At 37.5% G+C, this 26,843-nt stretch overlaps 1 protein-coding gene across 5 annotated transcripts in view; it reads right to left on the bottom strand.

The window, feature by feature from the left end:
• Fut8 (fucosyltransferase 8) overlaps positions 1-26,843 on the bottom strand; it is a 199,545-nt gene that overhangs the window by 133,181 nt on the left and 39,521 nt on the right. Inside the window, exon 1 of one of the 5 annotated variants that reach the window (XM_076921927.1) lies at positions 14,369-14,387. The exons of the other annotated variants lie outside the window; for them this stretch is intronic. The gene's annotated coding sequence lies outside the window, so the exon portion shown is untranslated. Of the gene's footprint in view, positions 1-14,368; positions 14,388-26,843 lie in introns of those variants that run through there. 5 annotated transcript variants of the gene reach the window in all.

Here is a 26,843-nt window from a genome sequence, read left to right on the forward strand (position 1 = left end):
CAAATAAAGAGAATACATTTTAAGGGACAAAGTAGTATTTTACAAAGAGAGGACTCTGGGCCTTCTGGCCTGTGTTTTTCCACTGGGGCAGATCATCAGCTTGACTACTCTGAAGACCCAACAGTCTGAGGGCCTCCCTTCTGCTGCACGAAGGGCAACAGACAGGAGCCTAGCATGGCTGCTCTCTGAGAGGCCCAACAAAGCAGCTGAAGGAAACAGGGACAGAAACTTATACCCAACCAATGGACAGAAACCAGGGACTCCTGTGGTTGAATTAGGGAAAGGCTGAAAGAAGTTGTGGAGGTGGGTGACCCCACAGAAGACCAGCAGTCTCAAGTAACCTGGACCTCTGAGATCCCTCAGACACTGAGCCACCAACCATATACAGCATACAGGAGCTGGTCTAAGGCCCCCAACACATATACAGCACAGACTGCTTGGTCTGGCCTCAATGAGAGAAGATGCACCTAACCTTCAGAGACTTGAGGCCCCAGGGAGTGGGGAGGCCTGGTGGGGTGGGGGTAAGGAGGCATCCTCTTGGAGACAGAAGTGGGGAATGGGGGGATGAGGGTAGGAGTGGGAGGAATAAGATAAGGAACTGTGGGAGGGTGGGTCTGGAGGGGGATAATAACTGGACTTTAAGAAAAGATTAAAGATATTTTTTAAAATTAGAAAAAAAAAAAAAAAAAAAAGATTCTCTCCAGTGATTTATTTAGTCTTAGGTAAGTCTGTTTAACTTCTGGACAATCCAAATAAGAAAACAGGCCAGGCATGTGGCTTAGTGGATAAAGGTGCTTACTGACAAGTCAGCATCCCAAGTTTGATACCTAGAAGCCACATAGTGAAAGTAGAGAACAATTTGCAATTGCTCTCTGACCTCTATGTGTGTGTCATATGCACACATACACACAGATACACACACACACCAAATGTGTGCAAGAGAGAAAATACATAAGCATAAAAGGAGAAAGCAACATTACTGAATATTTTGTGAATTTTGTCTATGAAAAATTATGTTTGTCCTTACTTATTAAAATAATTCACTATAATACAAAAAAATTTATTATTTCCAACATGTTAACCCTGAGAGCCTTATCAAATCAAATATATTTTCCATTACCTGTGTATCTATGCATAAGTGGTAAATATATTATTCACTACATTTTCCCATTCAAATTCATTTTAAAAGTACAAGGTTTATCAGTAGCTTCACTGGAAAAGAATAATAAACACTTTTTTCCTATACTTTGAAAAGGTAAAAGAATATCCCAATAATCCTAAATATGGTAACCAAATATTCAATACTTTGAGAGCATCTGAATAAGTTAAGATCTTCCATAAATGCTGACCAGCACAGCCTAACACTGGAATTTAAGAGGAACACAGGAAACCACAAACAAAGGTCAAACTAGTAAGTAAAAAGAGGCTGTATGTATATCAAAAGGATAAGGTCAGTTCAATTTCAAAATTGTAAATTATATTTACAAAAGGATGATTCACCTGTAGTCAAGAAATATCTCATAAGGGAGAAAAAAAAATCACATGGGGGACAAACAATTCACCAAACTCAGAATGAACAGAATAGGCACAGCAGGATGGCTCAGTAGGTAAAGATACCTGCCACCAAATCTGACACAACCTGAGTTCAATCCCCAGAACTCACATGATAGAAAGAGAGCATTTACTTCCTTAAGCTTTCTTGGGGGGACACACACACACAAGTAAACGTTAAAAGAGTATAAACACCAGAAGTCATGGCACATGGCTTTAGTTCCAGAACACAGAAGGCAGAGTCAGGTGGATCTCTGCAACTCTAGTCAATTCCAGGCTAGCCAAGGCTACATAGCAAGCCCTTATTGAAAGAGCGTGAGGGAGATGGATACATGAATAGTGTAACCAGACATTGGGACTCACACAACTATAAAGCAAAAGTTTGAGGACAGCCTGTAACAAGACAAGACCTATTTTTTTTTTTTAAAGGTGGGAGAGGGAGGGAGAGAAGAAGAAAAGGCAGGAAGTGAGAAAGCAAGAGCAAGAAAATGGGAATGAATGCTGTTAAGCAGCAGTCAGAGAAAATTAGTAGAGCACTAAATGTATGCATAAGAGAAGCCAGGGTCATGAGTGTCTCTCGAGGCAGTGAAACGGCAAGTTCAAGGTCAGTTTGGGCTGTATAGTGAGGCCGAGACAGAAACAGACAAAAGTAAAATTAAAAAGGAAATGCCTAGTCTTCTCAGCCACAAGCTGAGTACCTAGAGACAGGCTTTGAAAGGCTGGATGCGTACACCGACTATTAATACTGATTTCACTTGACCTCTACCAGACTTATCACAAAAGGATGAGAAAACTCTAAAAAGTCAATTGCACTTTAAGTTGAAGATGAGTCAACTAAAATTGCTGCTACAAAACCCATTTAGATAGCTCTTGCTTTCAGCCATGTGTCTGTCTACTCAGCTCCTTTTCATTATTACACAGTGTTGTTTCTTCTGCTGAAGAGTCAGACCAAAGAAGGCAGAGCACAAAGACAAAGAACATAAATGCCACTCAAAAAATTAAACTAAGTAATTCTCTATTCCTTAAAGTATTACATAGACACTACCTGCTCCAATCAAGAGCTAGGAAGAGTTTAAAATCATGACCAACGTAATGAGCACTTCTATTGGAGACTTAGGACTCAGGGACTGCAATGAGGCTAACTAAAGAAACAAAACAGGCAAAACACTTCTGTGAGGCTAGTCCAGGCTAGCCCAGGCTAGTCCAGGCTAGTCCATGACCTCAGCATTCTGAGGAATACTGTAACAGATTCGACCATCCTTCTACAACTTAGAGCTTTCCCTCAGACCTGGCTCTTGCCATCATTTCCTAATGTAGTCCTACACTATATGATGCTACTGATTTCCTTCCAGAAAGTTCCAGGCCAACACAGCAGTGCTGTGCTTCATGTCTGTTTTCCTGGCCAGGTCCAAGGTAACTATAGCACTGCTCCGTGTGCATATAAACACTAGGTAACATGTAATAGAAAAGTAAAGCTTCCATTGGTCACTGGGGGGGAAAAAAAAGACAAACATTTCTCAAGCCCCGGAACTCTATCACATCAGTTCTTTCTCATCCTCGAGGTTTCTGAGATAGTCTCATGCTCAGTCTGCAGACGAGAAATCAGAAATGTGCTTTAACAAATGTACCTACTGAGCAAGTGGCAAATACCATACTTACATCCAATTATCCCAGGTTAATTCTTGATTTGCAACAAAAGGATAAACTACATTAGTGTAGGTCAGACAACTGGTCTACAAGAAACAATTGCATTCTTTAAAGCATCCATTTTCCTAGCTCTGCGTATTTGCTTTTTTTTTTAATCTTTCAGTAAGTCTGCTGGCTCATGCCTTTAATTCCAACACTTGGGAGGGAAGGGCAGAAGGATTCCCTGGGTAACACAGTTGAGTTCCAGGACACTGGGCTACATAATTTGATCCTGCTTTAATTTAAAAAAAAAATTAAATATAAAATCTGGTCACTATGCTGTAAATATACTCTTTATATAATTTGTTCTGATTCTCTGCCTTTCCCTATATACTCAGAAATGAGAATGCAAATACCCTATAGATACCTTTCATGTAGTCATGACGAATCTAACTTCACAGTCAAACAACAGATTTAATAAGGATCTATTCCCTACACAGCTCCAGTTGATTATTCTTTACACCACAGTTCAATAATTATATTTCATTAATATACAATGTCTTTTTTATTTTATAATTTGGAAATAACTTTGGCATTAAATAAACAACTAAATTTTGGCTGTATACCAGCAGGATAATGGCTTCGAGAAAGAGATTCATTTTATTTTTAAAAAGTTGCTTTTACAAATTTGTGTACAATATTTTTTAATACTGAATTAGCTTGGGATGCACCATAAAGAAATGGTAACTCTCAACTAGAATTATTTAACCACCAAAACTACTCAGATTTTAAAATAAAAACACAGAAGTCAAGAAGTACAAATAGAAAAAAGATGTGTATTCTCACTTGAAACAAAAAAACAAAAAAGCCAGACAAATTATAGGAAACAACTGTTCTCAAGAAACTGGACTTGGCCCAACAAAGAACAGTGAGTCTAGAGCAGTGGCTCTCAAGCATCCTGACGCTGTAACTCTTAACAGAGTTCCTCATGGTGTGGTGCCCCTCCCCCAAAGCCTAAAATCACTTGTGGTGCTGAAGGGCTCCAGCAGGCCTGGGTTTGTAGACATGGCTCTGGCAGGCCTGCCCTTCTCCCCATTCTCTCTGCCTAGCTAAAAACTACTGTTTGATTACATTCCCAACGCTAGCCACCAAGGTCTAGTCCCTTATTTGACCACTTCCTCTTCCTGAGGCTGACTACTAAGGTCAAGTTATCAAAGTACTTAAGTTCAGCAATCAAAAGCCACCTTTGGCTCACCTAGTTAACATGTCTAATTAAAATTAAACACCTCATCCTAACACTGGTTTTCCTAGGGTCCACATCTGTCTCCTCTCTATCCAGAGGCAATCCTTTATTCCTCTCTGGGACAAATATCCCTACCTCTTCTTCTTTTCCCTTCTCCCTCATCTTCTATCTCCTGTCTCTGTCTTTTATTCCCTGCTCTCTGTCCCTCTGAGGCAAATAAATCTTTTTGGTGAGAAATTGGTCTTAGGGGTCCTGAGCAATATTGTTCCATACAGTTGTTGCTTCATAACTATAATTTGGTTACTGTTATAAACCATAATACAAATATCTGTGATTTCCGATGGTTTTAGGCAACTCCTGTGAAAGGGTCTTTTGACTCCCCAAATAGGGTCATGACCCAAGGGTCGAGAACCACTGTTGTAGAGGGATAGGAAATAGAGCACACCAAATCATACCATTGCCCCAGCTATAAAGACTCTACCTATAGAGGCTCAAAACTGACTAAAGTGAGTTGATGAACTCAGCTGAAATAGTGAAACAGGCCTAAATGTCCATGAAGACCAGGCATCAATCTGGAAAGAAAGTAACAAAGAAACAAAGTAACTTTAAAAAAAAAAGTTAGCTAATGGAGGTTTCAAATATTCAGCACAGTGAAGTCTGTGTAAGTCAACTACTGGAAGCTAAGAAAGAAACAACCTGAAAGAATTAAAGATTAGTGCCTGCCAATCATATAGGATAGGAACACAGCCTGTTGCTACCAGCCAAACTAACAAGGGTGTTGAGGGAAGTGCTCAGGAGGTGCTGTCTCAGCAGTGAGAAGTAATTAGCCCTAGACAGCAGTGCTCTAAGCTACCTGATGAACTGGAAAACAAGTCACAAACTGTCTCTAAACAACTACAACCCAAATGACTAAAAACTATTCCTAATACAAAATATAAAGGTAAACTTTCTAGTACCTATTATCCAATCAAATATTACCAGAGCTGGGCACAGTGACCCATGCCTGTAGTAACAGCACTTAGGAGACTGCAACAGAAAAATCATCTTGACCTAGTTGATTAAGGCTTGTCTGGGGGGTTAAAAGCAGTCTGGGGAATTACCAGGCACAAAAAAGAGGATAAAACCATGAGTCATAATGAAGAAAACGACTTACTAAAACCAATGTTAGAATTTGGGACAGGAATATTAAAGACTATTTTAAATATATTTACATATTCAAAACCTCAAGTAGAAACATGGAGGATATTAAAAATACTTAAACTACCCAGATGAAAACTACATCTAAGATGAACATATACTACACTGAACTAACAGATAAGACAGTTAAAAGAAAATTAGTGAACCTGGGGGCAAGAAAAAGCCACACACACACACACACACACACACACACACACACACACACACACAAACTGCATAAATAAATAAAGCAGGCAAAGAAAAGATACCAAATATAATACCAAAGAAGTGAAAAGCCCATCAGTGAATACAGGACAATACTAGGCAGCCAAACACACATCATAAACAACTGGTTTACGTCAGGAGTACAGCACTGGGTTATCATTTAAGTAAAGCAACCACCACACTAATTTAAAAAAAAAAACAAAAAAAACACCATGGGTTATCTCAATAAACAAAAAAAAAAAGCCTATGGCAAGCACTGCACTGCATCTATTCTTCCCATCACCACCTTTTTTTTTTTCAAAGTTTCTACAAACTAGGAATAGTAAAATATTTTCTCAGTACAACAAAGGGTATTTCAAAGATATTAAAAATACACAATTTTCATCTTGTCAGAGATGTTTCCCCATAATGTTAGAAACAAGATCAAGATGTCTAATTACTCAGCATTATACATGCACTAAAAGTACTAACTACTGAAGTGAGGCAAGGGAAAAGACAAGACTGCCAGATTAGAGGGAAAACCACTTTCTTTATTCACAAAATGCATGTTTAAAATGTCTAAGTTGAAGATCCAATGTAACATAAATCTACCTAAATAAGAAGTTTACCAAAGTTATGGCAATATGCAAAAAAATTGAAGTATATGAGTAATGAACAATTAGAAATGTATCTTTTAAGTCATCAAAAAAAAAAAAAAACCACCCCAAAATACTAAAGGATTAATCTCACAAAACAAGGAAGAAATCAGTATAGTGAAAAACCTAAAACACTACTGATAGAAACTAATTATCTAAATAGAACTATCTTATCAAAGGTTCAGAAGGCTCAATATTGCTATGGTGCCAATTCTCTCCAAATTTGTCTAAATACAATGTAATTCCAATTAAAATCTCAGTGGGCATTTTAAAAACTGCTTCTAAAAGTCATATGGAAATGTAAAGTCAACTAAAAAGAGAGAAGCCACCCTGGAATTTGCAAAGGGAAAGTTTAGTATGTGAGATCATTAACTATAATAGGGTTGGAAAAACAGCCAATTAACTAATGAGAAATAAAAAAGGGCTGTACTGCAGGAGAAGCCAATACCCACTCGTCCTGAGCCAGAACACAGCAGTAAGAGCTTCTTCTAACCACTAACCGGCCCAGGGCTGAGATTATTCCTGCTGAAGGAAACACTGTGCCTCTACTGAATGGCTGAAAAGCTGCTCTAGAGCTCTCCCCTCAACTGCCGAGAAACCCACCATTAGAAACAGACAGAAATCCATTCTTTATGGAGTTGATATTACACCAACATTCTATGCTGTAAACAAAAACAAGCAGCCAGATCAGGTCTCTAGCTACTGTGGACCATCTGCCTCTAAGCACTGCGGATTCTGGTACTTGAAAGCACTATACAGAAAAGTTGTACACTACTGGGGAAGCCATGAGGATTAATACTGGGGAGAGACAGGCAAACCAGCACAAGTGGAAAAGAAATTATCAGTAGTATCACTTCTTTCTAGCCTAAGCTAAGTAAGCATTGGATGCTATGACAAAGAACCATAAGCTAAGTATTGGATGCTATGGCTAAAGAGTCAGATCTTTACCAAGCAAAGGAAAAAGATTCGTTTGGAACAAAAGACCAATAATATTGTGCCAATATTTTTAGAAAATTTTTAGTTACCAACTCAAAATTCCCTATTAATCTTCCAACTGTTAGCAGACCCCAAAACTGGATAATATTCATTATTTCAAAATACAGAATATCAAGTTAAAAGTAGTGCTGAGTAAGGCAGTGATTCAAATCAGTGAGTTTTTGTTACCATCAATTCAAGAAAGATTTGAAATCACTGCCTTTAATTGATCTCAACCCAATTACCATAACTTTATGTAAAGAACCTTTATAGATACCCTTATCAAGAAAATTAAAAGTTCCCAATAAAAATATGTAAATATAAAGAATCATAGTTATAACTCAATAGTAGCACATTTGCTTAGCATGTACAACAAAGCTCTAGTTACAACCCAGCTCACTTGCTTGATCTCTCTCTCTCTCTCTCTCTCTCTCTCTCTCTCTCTCTCTCTCTCACACACACACACACACACACACACATGTGCACACACACATGCACAGCCACACAACTGGTGGAATTAGAGGTTCATTTTTAGGCACAGAATTCAAAACAAGAAAAAACTTAAGGGTCTATTAGATAAAATAAAAATTAAGACACTATGGCCATATGCGAAAACTCTGATGCGATGCTTCAATCCTACAAAGTTCAAAGATATCCACAAAATTATACTAAAGCAGTTATAGCTAAATACTTAGAGCAATTTGGGAAAAGAAACCCTCTAATCGTGTTATGAAGTCAGCACAAAGTTTTGCTATCTAATAAGCAATTTGATTACATTTTCTTGTTTGCTGTTTTGAGACAAGATCTCAAAGTAAACTGGCCTCAAAGCCATTATGTAGCCAAGGCTGTCCTCTGCCACCACCATCAGAGTATTAAGATTAAGGGTGCTCAGGCTTGGTTCTAATTTTGAAGGGGGTGGGGGGAGTTCTACAGAAAGAGTAAGCACCAGGCAGAGTTCAAACAAAACAGACTTAAGCCACTGCTGTTAAACAAGGTCATGAGGTGTCATTGTTTTTTGAACTAGCCTCCTGCACTGGGCCCAGAAGATGAGGTAAAACTAGAATGGGTTCTAAGTAACCCAACTAATTTTGATGGGCCAGTTTCCAAAAACAGCAGGAGTGTCCAGACAACCAGAATCACTCTGACAAAGAAGTCCCTTCTGCTCTAATCCCAAGAAGTAACCATCATTGCATTTTTGTTGCTTCTGCCTTTTTCAGCCCTTTCCTGCTTTAAAGCTGACCTCCTCTGTTCATCCTACAACAGTTGCTCTGCTTCATAAAATGAAGTGTCCAATTCCAAAGTCACACGTAAACGCTCATCAGATCTTTAAAGTCTGTTGTAACTTTTGTCTTTGATGTTTTCTGGTGACCATAAAGGGCCTTAAAAAAAACTTCTGACAACTGAGGTCCTGTGAAGAACTGCAAGAAAGAGATGATGCCTTTTGGGGTGCCCTCCTTTGTTCATCATGAAGCCCTGGGGGTTTTAAATAAATTCCTGCCAGGTCTTACTATTTTGCACTGACTTTCTGATCTTTCAGGCTTTTAAATCAGGGGCCAATTTGTGCAAAGAGTCCAGGTGACCTTCTGCAGTCTGTGGTAGCTACTTAGTCACTGCCAAGGAACAATCTGAAAACTGACTGATGGCGATTGTAACAAATGGGCAATTACCATGGAGACAATACAAGCTTCCAAACTTCACAAAGATTGCTCCTTCCATGTCATTTTTGTCCACTCAGAAAAAATCATTGCTAAGCTGGTTGAGGTGATCTCAGCACCTAAGCCACAACCTGACAAGTAGGTACAGATTTAGCACTTAAGAGTGACCAGAGCACTCAAATAGCAGTGAAAGGCACAACAGAAACTCAGCTGAGTGACAATGTACCGCCTTCTAGTCTACTTCAGGCAAAATCAGTTTCCTTTAATTATTAATATAAGTCAATTTGATCTTGAAACTAAATTTGTCATAATTTTCTTCTGACAGTGTAACATGGAGGGAGACTTTATACACTAGATTTAATACAGTTTAGTTCAACATTAAGTTACAGGTATTACTTCTGGGATTCTCAGCAAATAGCTGATTTAAAGCATTTTTTTAAAGTTAGTGTTCATTTGTGTGTATGTGTTGTGTGTGTCTTCTGTAGAGATCAGAGGACAACTTTTGAGAATCAATCCTTAATGGGTATTCTTTTTCTCCTATAGATTCTGAAAAAGTTTTACTTCATACATTTTACTTCAAACATTTCCTAAGAAGTTAACTTCTAGAGCTTTCAGAGTATCTCATAGAATTTCCAAAATAAAATGAAATAAATTTGTAATACTTCAAAATTATTTAGAATTTTATTAAAAATTTAACCTTACCAATCAAATTTTGTCTTAAATTCCAAATTTAATGGTGATGCATATTTAACAGAATATGACAATGAAAATTGTCAAGCCAGAAAATTAATGAGTTCTTATTACAGCGTTGCTTTCTTACATGATCTTTACAAAATTAAATTACCCAAATCCATTTATATGCCATTTAAACCTGAACCTCTTTTGCTCCAAAAACAAAACAAAATACTCCATTTATCAACTATAACTGCCTACTACGTGCCTGGTATTGTAGAAGATCAGAGAATGTTTGCCCTATTTGAATTCTATTATGAAAGCAGTAACAAATGTAAATATAAGACATAGGAAAACACACCACCCCTGTTAAATGGGAGCACAATGGAGTTACACACAGAGTTAAAATAAAAGAACTTTATATTTGTTTTATGAAATGATCTGAAAAAGTTTCTCTGTCATAATAAACTTGATCTCCTTGAAGTGCCATTCAAGGGCTGGAGAAATGTTTCAGTAGTAAAATATTTGCCATGCAGGTATGAGGATGGGACATTGAATCCTCAGAATATACTAAAGTTTAGCCTGCAGAATAACTCTCCATACAAACACTCAGACTCTTTTTATTTTCAAACACAATTTCACAATTTGGCAAACATTATCCTCTTCTGCAATCATCAGCATAGAGCTAATTCACCTAGTAAATGTATCAGCTTCCTCCAGAGTCATTTATCAGTTCATATTCCAACTCACAGTAGTTATTCACCAAGTTGGGAGGGGTTGTTTGTTTGTTTGTTTTTTGAAGAAAATACAGTATACCACAAGACTGGGGTCGGGGGGGGCGGATAAGGATAGAAATAAATAAATATATAAGCACCTATGTAAACAAGACTTTGGTTTCCCATAGCAGAAGTGATACTTCTCTTAACAAAGCCGCCAAAAAAAAAAAAAAAAAAAAAAAATCAACTGAGGAATTTTTCTACTTTTTTTAATAAAATGAATCCAATGATTTGCAATCCCTTTCCTCTTATCTTGGGCTGGCTCATCAAAGCCAAATCAATTTTGCAGAAAGATATGTTTCTTTTATTCTTGGCAAATATTTTGAAAAAACAGGAGGTTAAATGTAGTTATGTATAAAATCTCTAACTTAGACATCAAGAAGGAGGCATGGAGCCTTAGAAGACTCCTTTTTTTTTTTTTTTTTGGTTTTTCGATACAGGGTTTCTCTGTCCTGGAACTCACTTTGTAGACCAGGCTGGCCTCGAACTCAGAAATCCTCCTGCCTCTGCCTCCCAAGTGCTGGGATTAAAGGCGTGCGCCACCACCACCAGGCACCTTAGAAGACTTAAAATAATCCTTTGACAGATTTTACAGGGTGTTGTCAGAGTCATCAAATTCAGCACTCTGGTGAATATCAGAGTCTAAAATATAGTGTCTTTTTTAATGTGAAGGTTTTTCAAAACAAAATCTTTAAAACATATTTTATACTTTTTTAATTTACACAAATCTGCCTCCAAAATATTTACATGAGTTTTTTCTGACTAAATCACAGAAATATAAGGACAGCCTATTATGCTGTATTCAATCTACTAATTAAGAAACCCAACGTTAGTCTGAAGAGATGATCAAGCAGTTAGGAGCACCCACTGTTCTTGTAGAGGACCCAGAGTTCAGTCCCCTGCAAAAAGAAATTGCTATCTCACAACACAGGAAACAAAGGTTGCTATTGTCTCAAACTGTATATGCAAGCTAAATAGTAAATATACTGATTTGTTTTAATAGTAATAAGAAACAAAATAAATAGAAATTAAAAAAAAATCAGTACTATGGATCAACTTCCTCTGAAAAGCTTCCTTGCAAATTAGAATGTTACCCCAAAATATATAAGCATGTTAGAAAATAAAATTTCTAATTAGTATTACCAAATCAAATATTAATATACAAAGTATCATACTACTACAATAAAAATAATAACTTTAATTTTAAAAAAATGTAGAGAACTTAGGATTCATTACTTTCACCCCATAACAAGAAAAAAAATGGCTGAAAATCAACACTTTTTTGGATCTAATATGGAACTGAGATCAGAAGATTGACTGCTGCCCTAGCACATGGACAGCAAGGCAGAAAAGTCATATGTGGAGAGCAGAAGCTCTCACCTGGAAGCAGCATCAGTGCAGATACTTTAGTACAGCTGAAAAGTTGCTGAAGCAGGCCTGGAGAGATGGCTCAGTAGTTAAGAGCACTTGCTCTTCCAAAGGACATGGGTTCAGTTCCAAGCACCACATGATGGCTCACAACCATCTATAACTAAAGTCCCGGGAGATCTGACACCTCCTTCTGATCTCTGAGGGCAATTCATACAAACATACATATAGACAAAACACTATATAGATAAAATAAACAAATCTGTAAAATATGTATTACTAATAAATACATCTACATAAATAATTAAATTGCTGAGACAGTTTAAACCTGTTAGAGAAACCAAGGAATCTTCAACCCTATACTACAGGTAACTAAGGACGACTGAGAATAGGAGAAATAGTCTTCCCCAGGAAAGGCACATCCATTTGTTCCAATACCAAATGATCAGTCTTGAGTTTTATTTTCCGGAACTCAATCAAATTGATAAGGTAAAAATCTGAGGAAAGACCCTTATACTTAACAGCAGACAAAAGAAGAAACATTAACTTTTCTGAAATATGACTCTGAGGCCTTCCCTTAAAAATGAAAGTATTTTATTAAAACTTTCACAACTGGGGTTTTACCTAGCCTGTGTCTAATTTTTTACAGTACCTTAGTGATCCAGAAGGGAAATACCCACTCCAGCCCCTTTTGTCTTCTGACACAGGGAAAAGATACCAAAGTCAAACTCACAAAAGGTTTTAAAAGGACCAGAGAACTTCCCCTCATCACCTTCTCCCCTATCCCCACATCAACATGACTCCTATGCAAGAGCCAAAGAGTACAACTAAAAGAACTGTAAACCTCAGACCGTATTTAAAGATTCTCTCAGGAAAAAAAAAAATTTAATTCTAAGTTAGCCTCTGACATGAAAGCTGCACAAATACAGCCGACCTAAGAGGCAGATAAACACAGAAGTTCTTTCCATGTGCTATACCTCAGCTTCCTTTACCTAAAACATTATGTCTATCTATGAACAAAATAAATGAAAGGTGTTTTTAGGACAAAACCCACAAAATAACAGAAAGAAAGGGAGCACGGATGGGCAAGAAGATGCTGCCTACTTCCCAAACAGACTGGGTATTACAGAGGTTTTAGAAATACCACCAGAATCCCAGCACTTGGAAGGCAGAGGCAGGTGGGTTTCTGAGCTTGAGGCCAGCCTGGTCTACAGAGTGAGTTCTAGGACAGCCAGGGCTACACAGAGAAACCCTGTCTCGAAAAACTAAAAAAAAAAAAAAAAAAAAAAAAAAAAACCAAAAAAACAAACAAAAAAAGACCACCAGAACCGCGAGCTCCATTTGCTAAGAATACTGATAGAGGAACAAATAACATGGAAAAGCAGGTGGACAAGGTTAGCAGGAGACGGGAAATTAAAAGGAAAGGCCACAAATCCACGCTCAGGGGGCAACAGACAAGGACTGTTGCAGTGACGGTTCAGGGCCCAGAGAATACAAAGCAGGATAAACACCAACATACTTAAATGCAGGCATGTTACATGAAGACTGCCAAAGATCAGACAGAGAGAAACAAGAGGATAATAAAGACCAAAAGGCCACCTTACCCACAGAGGAAAGGGGTCAGGATTACTTCAAGCTCTCCCCTTCAGAAACCACATAGCAAGAAAAGAACAAAATGAAATATTTCAACTATTAAAAAGAGAACAAGTTCAAGTCAGAATTGCAGTATTATATATATTTCAAAAGTAAAGGCATAATAAAGACGTTCTCAAATACACAAGTTGAGAGAGATAAAAATCTAAGACTTATTTTACAAGAAAAGTTTTTAAAGTCCTTTAGTGAAACAAAATTTTATGTCAAAAACTTGGCACATGTGCACCTGGTGCGTAGGGAAGCCAGAGGAAGGTGTCAGACCCCCTACAAGTGGCATGACAGACAAGCCACCAAGTGAGTGCTGGGAATTAGACCCCTCTGGAAGTGCTCTTAACTGCTGCCACTTCTCCAGCCTTCTAACACTTGAAACCTATCTCGTGTAGCACAGAAAGGCAGCTTTGAACTCTGACCCTCCTACCCTTTTCACTGAAAAATGAAAATATAAATAAAAACTATGACTCTCCCAGTACATATTTAGTACAGTACATATTTAGTTTCTATATTCTGTCCTTTTCAATGTTTTATTCCAAGTGTTCCTACAAGATTACATTAAATTCTATACTCAAATAGAATCTCTATCCTCAGAATACAGTTTTCAATTTTTACTGTATGAAGTAAAATAAAACAGACCTGATTTTCCTCATAACTTCCTCATATCTAGATGCTGATTCTACCTATTCTGATACCAACAGACAGACATTATTAATGTGAGCACACACAGACATCTACATAGTGTAGCTGTAAGCATTTCAGTATTACCAATTTCTTTCACAATGCTCACAGTATCTCTAAGAAGTAATTACCATGACTCACCTCATGACTGAAAGATTTCAAATAAAATACTTCAATGACCTATTCAAAACACAAGGAAAATCCAGCAGTCAATGAATCACAGCTGTAATTTTCACATCATGCTCTACTCCCAGGATAATTAGCATTCTCTAGTAAGAATTGTTCTAAGATCTCTTGATAACAAGAAAGATGTAACAAGAGAACTGAGAGCAAAGAGGAGAAACTACATTCCTTACATTCATTTCGTTTTATGAACTCAGCAAGAAAGTAGATCAGTGGCACACTTAGTCTTAAGTGAATTAATCAACCTCAAGAGTGTTCCACTTTCTGATATACTATGGAAAATCTTTAAATTATGATCAGTTAGGAAGAGCAGGGCTAACAGCAAGTTAGTGATCTTCATTAGTGATTCATGAAGTAAACCAAACAGATTAATCTGTAGGTGCTACATTCACAAGTCAGAACGGATCCAATGGATATTTGGGACATTCTTGTTTTACTTATTCTTTTGTGATGCCAACAAAACTCTAAATATGACAAACAGAAGTTACTCCACAATTGCATAACTTTAGAATCTGAGAGGTAGAAAAGTCAGAAGAGATCATTTCTTCCATTCTTCTCTTCCTCCAGGCCGCCCACTTTATCCATGAGGACAGTAATTAACTCAACATGGTCAGATATAATAACTTCCTAACTGAAACATTTCATCCTGGAAAGAAGTTCATTAAGACCCCAAAAAATAAACAAAGCTTAAAATAGTCAAAGTTAACAACTCACAAGTTCCAGGAAGTTCCTTAAAGTAGTAAGGTCTACAAGGCCCAAGCCCTTAGGCTATATAAGCAGTAACACTTGGCAGAGAGAAAAGACCCTCTCACCAATTGAGCTGTCTCCAAGTTGTGTAAGGACCTTTAAAGATGCAGCCATAATGAGTCTTCACCATGCTACAGTGGATGGTGCACCTGCCTTTCAGCCATTTATCCTCTTAAATAATACAAATAAATTCACTAGTTCACTAAATTAAACTTCAATATAACTCTTACTTTGGTATGTGGGTTGTGCCCTTTCTGGGGTGAACAGTCATTTGTTCACATCTTGCCAGAAAAAGTTACATAATAAAAGTTAATTCAGAATGGAAACTAAAACCAAGGTCTCTTGACATCCAAATTGGTTTGTTTGTTTTTAATTACAACATGCTGTTGTCGGGAATTTTAAATAGCATGAGATTTTATACTCATAGATGCTAACAAAACCAGCCTTCTACAGTTTCATGAATACTGAGAAACAAAATCATCTACCCTACACAAAGCTTAAATGATAAGATCTAAAATTACATGTCCCCTGTACTATATTAAAGTATGTGTGAGTGAGTGTGTGTGTGTGTGTGTGTGTCCTACAAAAATTCAGAATCACTAGAACTTGCCCATAGAGCTTTATTTGGAAATAGACTTTACAGACATGACCAAATTATTAGAACATTTTTTATTATGTTAAGGTGGGGCCTAAGTAAATGAATGCATTCATTATGAAAAGGAAATTTGGACTTACATGCATGGACTGCTATATGAACACTGAAGCAGAAACTGGAATTATGCAGGGACAAACTAAGAAACATCAATGATTTCTAATAACTACTGGTCATAGCTAAGAGGGAAGAAGGAAAATACTTCCCTAGAGCCTTCAGAGAAAGCATGGCTCTCCCAACATTCTGATTTCAGATGTCCAACTGTAAAAATTTTTCTTTCTTTAAGCCATCCAGTTTATAGTAGCTTGTTACAACTATATCATAGAAATCCAACACACACACAGCTTTTGTATACATTAACATCATGTTACACTGATATCATCATTATATTAATGGCTTTTGGATCATAATGAAATACATAAGGTTGGGTATTTATGAAAAAAGGGTGTGTTTAGCTTACAGTTTTGAATCCTGACAGTTCACACAGCATAGAACCAACTCTGATAAGAACCCCAGAACCCCAGGCAGAGTTGCTATGAAAGGAAGGAATCACATGGCCAGACAGGTAGCCAGAAAGAAGGGAGGACAGACTTCCTCTTTTTAACAACTCTCTCAGGTGACCTTACTAAGAGACTTTATGAGAACCCACATGACTTAAGGACCTTCCTGAAGGCTCTACTTAAAGGTTCCACCTCGACACCACTGTTAAAGTTTAAAGACCAACAATCTCCCACAAGTTTGTATACTGAAGATCTAGTCCCTGATTGACTGTCCCAAATTTGGGAGGTTTTGAGAAATTCAAAGGATAGTAAACCACAGATGGTCATTGAGTGGGATAGAATTTGATCAAAAGATGCAGGAGTACTTGGTATTGGTGCAAAGATGCCTGATTATCAATGATCACCAAAACTTCCAACAGCTGAGTGTGTCTCATGAGCCCAATGAATGAAACTCATAAATAGGTAAGTGCGAAAGCTAAAGTAGTGTACTGAGCACCAGGTGAACATGCCCTGACTCACATCAAGAGCTCCCTCTCAAAAGAGGAGGAGTCCCAAGAATTGATTAAGTTCCAGAACAGCCAAGGCTACATGGAGAAACCCTCTGGGGGCAAAAAACAACTCTGTAAAAGAAAGAACTTGCAGGGAAGTTTAGCCATGATCTGTCCATCAGCACACTGTTGGTTGTTTCTGGGTTTTTAGGAACCATGGTGTTTTTAGTTGCACTCAGCATGTAGCTATCATCAGTGGAAGCCTTCCAGGTCAGGGCCCCATCCTGACTGCCTGGTAAGGTCTAACTATCGGTCTTCATGGGGTCTAGTTAGAAGAAATAAGTCAATGGAGAAGAGTTCATAGTGTGGCACTTTGCCTCTGTCCCCTCCTGTCTCTCTGCTCTCTGTCCACCATAAGAAGACCAGAAACATAAACTAAACTCTGCAATAATGAGCCAAAATACATCTTTTTCTCTTTAAATTGAACCCTCTGGGCAAGACGCACTTAAACTACATGCAATCAACCATTCAATAAAAAAACACAACAATTTTCAAAATCCTGGCTTTACTGTTTACCCTCTCACATTACTACTCAATCCCAATCTAGCCCCATCACTACCACTGAAAGAACTAAGTTAAACCTAATTTCAAATTCCCAGACTTTGGCCTGGCTTTACTCCTTTCCAACACAAGTGAATCTCTGCCAAAGCATGTGACAGTCAGTGTTGTCAACCTGACAGAATCTGAAATCATCAGGGACACAGGCCTCTGAGTATGTCTTGAGAGAGTCTATTAAGTCATTAATTGAGGTAGGAACACTTTCTTACTGTGAGTAGGACCGTGTCCTAACCTACATGGATTCTAGACTCATAGAAAGAGGGAGTTGAGCAACAGCACGCATTCATCACTCCCTGCCTCTGATTCCGAAGGCAATATGACATCCAGACTACTCCAGACTCCTGCCACCTGGATTTCCCCACCATGATGACAACACTTTGAACTGTGAACCAAAATAAACCCTTTCTCCCTTAAGTTCTTTTTTCCAGAAACAACAACAAGAAAACAAAAGTCAAGTTAACGTATTATTCTCCCCTACTTCAATAATCAACAAACACAGCTTTGTTGTAGCAACAGGATACAGATGTACCTAACTTTTCTCCAAAAGAATTGTCTTAATTTCATCCTACACAGCAAAGAAAGCTGCCTTCTGTCCTGACACAGGTTGTTTTATAGCTTTCCTTGGAAAAGATAACCACTTTAAAACATTGTAGTGCTTTGCTAAACAGACATGCAAAAACTCGTGAGGTATGTAAGACACAAGAGAAATGTTTCCTCCAGCCTCACAAAACTACATGCAAATGTGCCCAGATGTGCATTTTTCCTCAAAATCTTGTGCTTAACAAACATTTTAAAAGCAAAGCTCAAAAGATAAGTTGGTTGTTTTGGTTTTTTTTTTTTTTTTTTTTTTTTAACTCTGAAAGAAATGTAAGGTAAGGAATTAGATTTAAATTTAAAGGAGTTAAATTTTATCTGGACTTCTGACTTCTAAACTTATCTGATTCTTATAATTGAGAATTAATTTTTTAAAAAGAATCTTCCTGGAAAAAGAAAAGAGAGAAAACTGTTTTTCAATAGTTATTATCCTAAAAAGCTTAAAAAAAAAAAAAACAAAAAAAAAAAAAAAAAACAAAAAAAAAAAAAAAAACTTTAGATAATCAAAATCAAGTTGATATTACACAATAAGGTAATAAGGTGACAGAAAAAATTTAAGCAAAACTGTTTAATTTCTTCTCTCAAAAATTTGTACAAAGTACTTTAGTCAAAATTTTATAATGTTCCCATACACCAAATAATCAGAGGTAAATACTTCTTTGTCAGAATCTTGTTTTTGTACTTCTTCCAAATAGTATTTCAAACAAGATTTATCTTATGGTTGTCTAAGCTTGATTGTACTCAACAAATAAAAGAAAATGGTTAATTCTGAATTCTACCAATTATCATTGATCAATATTTTTATCAAATTCTAAAGACCAGAAATGACATCATCTTAAGGTACTTTTTAAAACTAGTTCTAGTTTCTAAAAGTATGTTTTCTAACATACTTGTAGAAGGCATTTTACTTAAATTCTATAAACTTTAAATAAATTGCAAAAGAAATGTTTTGAGATTATAGAACAATTATTGTTACATTTTTTCTAGCTGTATATTACAATATCAGCATTTTTGTCTGTTTACAGAATAAGATCACATGTCAAATTATTTTTAAATGATGGGTTGTATCTTAAAATCAACTGGAAAGAAAATAAATTAAAACTGAGTTTTAGAAACATTAAACAGGTACTTTAACTTCCACTAACCCTGAGTCCGGCAGTGATTCCAGAGGAGATGGAGTGAGCATGGTACTGTTTCCAGACAGCTGCACAATTAAAAACACATCACCATACCTATTTATATCTCTAACCTTCCACTTACAAAAAAGGCAGTAAAGTTCCTCTCTACATAAAATGCTATGAGAAGAATCAGCGTTTACAGTTCTTTAATATTCTGTTTCCACATGCTTTTGAAAACTTGATTTCTACTTCTTGTCCTGAGTATTTTAGAGAGTTCACAAATACAAGTGCTTTAATAAGGTCCAAGGAACCACCTAATGATAGAGGGATAAGTAGTAATGTTTGATATGAAATACCACCTTTACAAACCATGAAAATTCAAAATAAAGTTCAAGAAGTACAATCATATATATGAAAACTCAAAATACATTTCAGGGAGTATGTATTTGTCCTAAATACGTATACTTATTGGCAAATAACATCTATATTTCCACACACTAGTTTTCATCCTTTCTAGTACTAGCCTTAAGGTTGTATTCAAAAGTTACCTAAGAACCAATGAGATGGCTCAGCTCTGTACACCAGGCAACTGAGTTTGAGCCTCTCAACCCACACAAAGATAGAAGAGAAAACCAACTCCACAAAGCTTCTTCTGCTCTACCTTCACACACTCCTATGCTCCCGTAGCACCAAAATATACCTCATACATGCATGCACACACACACACGATTTAAATAAAAATAATTTAACAAGTTACACTAGATAGGTGATTACCATGACATTTGCCAAAGAATATATCAAATCCTGAAGAGATTACAACTTCACTCTAAAAGTACTGCTGCCTCAATGCTGCATTTGTCTACCGAATAAATAATGAGTCTCCTCTACTCACAATGCATGTGACCAGAACTGTTTTGAGTTCAGGTTTTTGTTTTTTTTTTTCTTCAGTTTTTGGAATTTTTTTTCAAAAAACATGAGATAGCTTGGAAATGAAATGAATCTAGGCCCCTAGCTTGGTCCTTTTGGCTGGGGCAGACACCAGCAGGTCTGCTCCCATGAGGACACCACATCCTGAACCTCCCTAGAGCAGCTGGTAAGAACCCTCCCCCAACAACCCTAAGCCCCAGAACTGCAACTGGGAGCCTGGGGCACTCTGGACCTATCACCCACCCAAACCCCGCCCCTCGGGCAAACCACTCCCCTTCTGCCCCTAGCTTGGTCCTTTTGGCTGGGGCAGGCACCCAGCAGGTTGGCTCCCATGAAGACACCATATCCCTAACCATCTTAGAGCGGTGGAACCACTGCACTCAGAGCAGCTGAGGAACCACTGCACTCAGAGCAGCAGGATTTCAGGATCCCAGAGGAAGCCCGAGTCCCAGGAGCTCTTCCACCCAGGAGCTCAGGATCACAGGATCACAGAGACATCTGGACTCTGAGGAGTTCTGACACAAGCAAGATAACTGGAAAGACAGGCACCAGTCAGAGACAGTGAGTGCAGGTAGCACTAGAGTTAACCAGATGGTGAAAGGCAAGTGGAAGAACATAAGCAACAGAAACCAAAGTTACCTGGCATCATCAGAACCTAGTTCTCCTACCATAGCAAGCCCTGAACACCCCATCACACCAAAAAGCAGGATTCAGATTTAAAATCACTTCTCATGAGGATGTTAAAGGACTTTAAGAAGGACATAAACAACCCCCTTAAAGAAATACAGGAGAACACAGGTAAACAGGTAGAAGTCCTTAAAAATGAAACACAAAAATCCCTTCAGAATTGCAAGAAAACACAACCAAACAGGTGAAGGAATTAAACAAAACCATCCAGGATCTAAAAATGGAAGTAGAAACAATAAAGAAATCTCAAAGGGAGACTACCCTGGAGATAGAAAACCTAAGAAAAAGACCAGTGGTCATAGATGTAAGCATAACCAACAGAATACAAGAGATAGAAGAGAGAATCTCATGTGCAGAAAATACCATGTTAAACATTGACACAACTGTCAAAGAAAACGTAAAATGCAAAAAGCTCCTAACTCAAAACATCCAAGGAAATCCAGGACACAGTGAGAAGACCAAACCTAAGGATAACAGGTATAGATGAGAGTGAAGATTCCTAACTTAAAGGGCCAGTAAACATCTTCAACAAAATTATAGAGGAAAACTTTCCTAATCTAAATGCCAATAAACATACAGGAAGCCTACAGAACTCCAAACAGACTAGACCAGAAATTTCTCCCATCATGAAATAATCAAGATATCAAATGAACAAAACAAAGAAAAAAATACTAAAAGCAGTAAGGGAAAAGGATCAAGTAACATATAAAAGCAGACCTATAAGAATTACCCCAGAATTCTCACCAGAGACTATAAAAGCCACAAGATCTTGGTCAGATATCATACAGAACCTAAGAGAACACAAATGCCAGCCCAGGCTACTATACCCAGCAAAACTCTCAATCACTATAGATGGAGAAACCAAGATATCCCATGACAAAACCACATTTACACAATATCTTCCCACAATTCCAGCCCTACAAAGGATAATAGATGGAAAACTCCAACACAAGAAGAGAAACTACAACCTAAAAAAAGCAAGAAAGCTATCATTCAACAAACCCAAAAGATAGCTATATATATAGTTATACAAAGGTATAACATAATTATACCTTTAAGAACTAAAATAACAAGAAAAAATAATCACTTTTCCTTAATATCTCTTAACATCAATGGACTCAATTCCCCAATAAACAGACGTGGACTAACAGACTGGAAACATAAACAGGACCCAGAATTTTGCTGTATACAGGAAACGCACCTCAGTGGCAAAGACACACACTACTTCAGAGTAAAGGGCTGGAAAACAATTTTCCAAGCAAATGGTTCCAAGAAACAAGCTGGAGTAGCCATTATAATTTCCAATAAAATCGACTTTCAACCAAAAGTAATCAAAAAAGATAAGGAAGGACACTTCATATTCGTCAAAAAAAAAAAAATCTACAAAGCTCAACTCTCAATTCTGAACATCTATGCCCCAAATGCAAGGGAACCCACATTCATTAAAAAAAAAAAAAAAAAAAAAAAAAAACTTTACTAAAACTAAAAGCACACATTGCACCTCACACAATAATAGTAGGAGATTTCAACACCCCACTCTCAGCAATGGACAGATCATAGAAACAGAAACTAAACAGAGACACAGTGGAATTAACGGAAGTTATGAACCCAATGGATTTAACGGATATCTAAAGAACATTTCATTCTAAAACAAAAGCATATACCTTTTTCTCAGCATCTCATGGTACCTTCTCCAAAACAGACCATATAATTGGTCACAAAACAGGCCTCAACAGATACAAAAAGATTGAAATAATCCCATGCATCCTATCAGATCACCACGGATTAAAGGTGGTCTTCAATAATAACAAAAACAATGGAAAGCCCACATACATGTGGAAACTGAGCAACACTCTATTCAATGATGACTTGATCAAGGAAGAAATAAAGAAAGAAATTAAAAACTCTAAAAAGTTTAATGAAATTTAATGAAAATGAAGACACATCATACCAAAACTTATGGGACACAATGAAAACAGTTCTAAGAGGAAAACTCATAGCTCTAAGTGCCTACAAAAAGAAACTGGAGAGAGCATACACTAGCAGCTTGACAGCACACCTGAAAGCTCTAGAACAAAAAGAAGCAAATACACCCAAGAGGAGTAGATGGCAGGAAATAATCAAACTCAGGGCTTAAATCAACCAAGTAGAAACAAAAAGAACTATACAAAGAATCAACAAAACCAGGAGCTGGTTCTTTGAGAAAAATCAACAAGATAGATAAACCCTTAGCCAGACTAACCAGAGGGCACAGAGACAGTATCCAAATTAATAAAATCAGAACTGAAAAGGAAGACATAACAACAGAACCTGAAAAAATTCAAAAAAAAATCATCAGATCCTACTACAAAAGCTTATATTCAACAACACTGGAAAATCTGGATGAAATGGACAATTTTCTAGACAGATACCAGGTACCAAAGTTAAATCAGAACCAGATAAACCATCTAAACAGTCCCATAACCCTTAAAGAAATAGCAGCAGTCATTTAAAGTCTCTCCACCAAAAAAAGTCCGGGACCAGATGGTTTTAGTGCAGAATTCTATCAGATCTTCAAGGAAGACCTAATACCAATTCTCTTCAAACTATTCCACAAGATAGAAACAGAAGGAACACTACCCAATTTGTTCTATGAAGCCACAACTCACACCTAAACCTCACGAAGACCCAACAAAGAAAGAGAACTTCAGACCAATCTCCCTTATGTATATCGATGCAAAAATACTCAATAAAATTCTCACAAACCGAATCCAAGAACATATCAAAACAATCATCCATCGTGATCAAATAGGCTTTATCCCAGGAATGCAGAGATGGTTCAATATTCGGAAATCCATCAATGTAATCCACTATATAAACAAACTCAAAGAAAAAAAAAAACCACATGATCATCTCACTAGATGCTGAGAAAGCATTTGACAAAATTCAACATCCCATCATCTTAAAAGTCTTGGAAAGATCAGAAATTCAAGGCCCATACCTAAACACAGTAAAAGCAATATACAGTAAACCAGTAGCCAACATCAAATTAAATGGAGAGAAACTTGAAGCAATCCCACTAACATCAGGAATTAGACAAGGCTGCCAACTCTCTCCCTACCTATTCAATATAGTACTACAAGTCCTAGCTAGAGCAATTGGACAACAAAAAGAAGTCAAAGAGATACAAATAGGAAAGGAAGAAGTCAAAATATCACTATTTGCAGATGAAATGATAGTATACTTAAGTGACCCCAAAACTTCCACCAGAGAATTCCTAAACCTGGTTAAAAAAACCAAAAACAAAAACTAACTTCAGCAAAGTGGCTGGTTATAAAATCAACTCAAACAAATCAGTAGCCTTCCTCTACTTGAAAGATAAACAAGCTGAGAAAAAAATTAGGGAAATGACAACCTTCATAATAGTCACAAATAATATAAAGTACCTTGGTGTGAATCTAACCAAGCAAGTGAAAGATCTATATGACAAGAACTTCAAGTCTCTGAAGAAAGAAATCAAAGATCTCAGAAGATGGAAAGATCTTCCATGCTCCTGGATTGGCAGGACTAATGTAGTAAAAATGGCCATATTGCCAAAAGCAATCTACAGATTCAATGCAATCCTCATTAAAATCCCAACTAAATTTGTCACAGAGTTAGAAAGAGAAATTCTCAAATTCATTTGGATAACAAAAAACCCAGGATAGCAAAAATTATTCTTAACAATAAAAGAACTTCTAGAGGAATCACCATCCCTGACCTCAAGCTGTACAGAGAGCAATAGTGATTAAAAAAAAAAAACAAAAACAAAAACAAACCTGCATGGTATTGGTACAGAGACAGGCAAGAAGATCAATAAAATAGAATTGAAAATTGAAGACCCAGAAATGAACCCACACTCCTACAGGCACTTGATCTTTGACAAAGGAGCTAAAACTGTCAAGTGGAAAAAGGACAGCATTTTCAACAAATGGTGCTGGTTCAACTGGAGGAAATAGAAGAATGCAAATCTATCCATTCTTATCTCCTTGTACAAAGCTCAAGTCTAGTGAATAAAGGACCTTCACATAAAACCAGATACACTGAAAATAATAGAAGATAAGGTGGGGAAGAACCATGAATACTTGGGCACAGGGGAAATTTTCCTAAACAGAACACCAATGGCTTATGCTCTAAAATCAAGAATTGACAAATGGGACCTCATAAAATTGCAAAGCTTCTGTAAGGCAAAGGACACTGTCAACAAGACAAAACGGCAACCAACAGGTTGGGAAAAGATCATTACCAATCCTACATCCGATAGAGGGCTAATATCCAATATGTACAAAGAAATCAAGAAATTAGACTTCATACAACCAAATAACCCTATTAAAAAATAGGGTACAGAGCTAAACAAAGAATTCTCAACTGAGGAAACGCGAATGGCTGAGAAGCATGTAAAGAAATGTTCAACTTCCTTCCTCATCAGAGAAATGCAAATCAAAACAACCCTGAGATTCCACCTCACACCAGTCAGAATGGCTAAGATCAAAAACTCAGGTGATAGCAGATGCTGTCAAGGATGTGGAGAACACTCCTCCATTGTTGGTGGGATTTCAAGATGGTGCAACCACTTTGGAAATCAGTCTGGTGGTTCCTCAGATAATTGGACACAGCATTACCTAAGGACCCAGCTATACCACTCCTGTGCATAAACCCAGAAGATGCTCCAACATATAACAAAAACATGCTCCACTATGTTCATAGCAGCCTTATTTATAATAGCCAGAAGCTGGAAAGAACCCAGATGTCCTTCAACAGAGGAATGGATACAGAAAATGTGGTACATTTACACAATGGAATATTACTCAGCTATTAAAAACAATGAATTGGAGAAACTCTTAGGTAAATTAGATGGAACTAGAAAATATCATCCTGAGTGAGGTAACCCAATCACAAAAGAACACACATGGTATTCACTCACTGATAATTGGATATTAGCCCAGAAGCTCGAAATACCCAAGATTCAACTCACAGAACACATGAAGCTCATAAAGAAGGAAGACCAAGTGAGGGTGCTTCAGTCCTCCTTAGAAGGAGTAACAAAATACTCAAGAGAGCAAATATGGAAACAAAGTGTTGGACAGAAACTGAAGGAGGAGCTGTCTGGAGACCATTCCACCTGGGTATCCATACACTGTGCAGTCATCAAAGGTAGACACTGATGTGGATGTCAGGAAGTACATACTGACAGGAGCCTGATATAGCTGTCTCCTTAGAGGTCTGCCAGAGTCTGACATATTCAGAGGCAAATGTTCACAGCTAACCATTGAACTGATCAAGGGTTTCCCAATGGAGAAGTTAGAGAGAAGACTGAAGGAGCTGAAAGGGTTTGCAGCCTCATGGGAAGAGCAACAATACCAACCAACCAGAGCTCCCAAGGTCTAAACCACCATCCTGGGAGCACATAGGGAGGGAACCATGGCCCCAGCTAGATATGTAGGGGAGGATGGCCTTGTCGGGCATAGGTGAGAGAGGAGATCCTTGGTCCCAAGAAGGCTGGACGCTGAGTATGGGGGAATTTGACGGTGGGGAGGTGGAAGGTGGGAGGTGGGAGGTGGGGCACATCCTCACAGAAGCAGGAGGAGGTTCCTGGCAGGGGTGGGGATGGGGTAAGGAGATAACATCTGAAATGTAAATAAAATATCCAGTAAAAGAAAAAAAAAAGAAAGAAAGAAAAAAAAAAAGAAATGAGCCAGGCAGTGGTGGTGCACGCCTTTAATCCCAGCACTTGGGAGGCAGAGGCAGGCAGATTTCTGAGTTCGAGGCCAGCCTGGTCTACAGAGTGAGTTCCAGGACAGCCACGGCTATACAGAGAAACCCTGTCTTGAAAAAAAAAAAAAGAATCTAAATACAAAATTCATTTCTGTATCATACAGACCATTACATAGCACAAAGGTAACTAACTATATTAATATCTTTAATATGTCTGTTTTTATTTGACCCATCACAAAAAGTGAGGTGTGGAATTTTTCACTTACATTGTCTCGCTGGTTTCAGATTTTAGTATGCTGAATCTCAGATTCCAATATGAGAGATAATCAAGCTGTATTCTATGTCAAAAGAGTGTCTACAGTGCTCTGA

Source organism: Arvicanthis niloticus, chromosome 23 (assembly GCF_011762505.2).
Source record: "Arvicanthis niloticus isolate mArvNil1 chromosome 23, mArvNil1.pat.X, whole genome shotgun sequence".
NCBI classification, from domain to species: Eukaryota; Metazoa; Chordata; class Mammalia; order Rodentia; family Muridae; genus Arvicanthis; species Arvicanthis niloticus.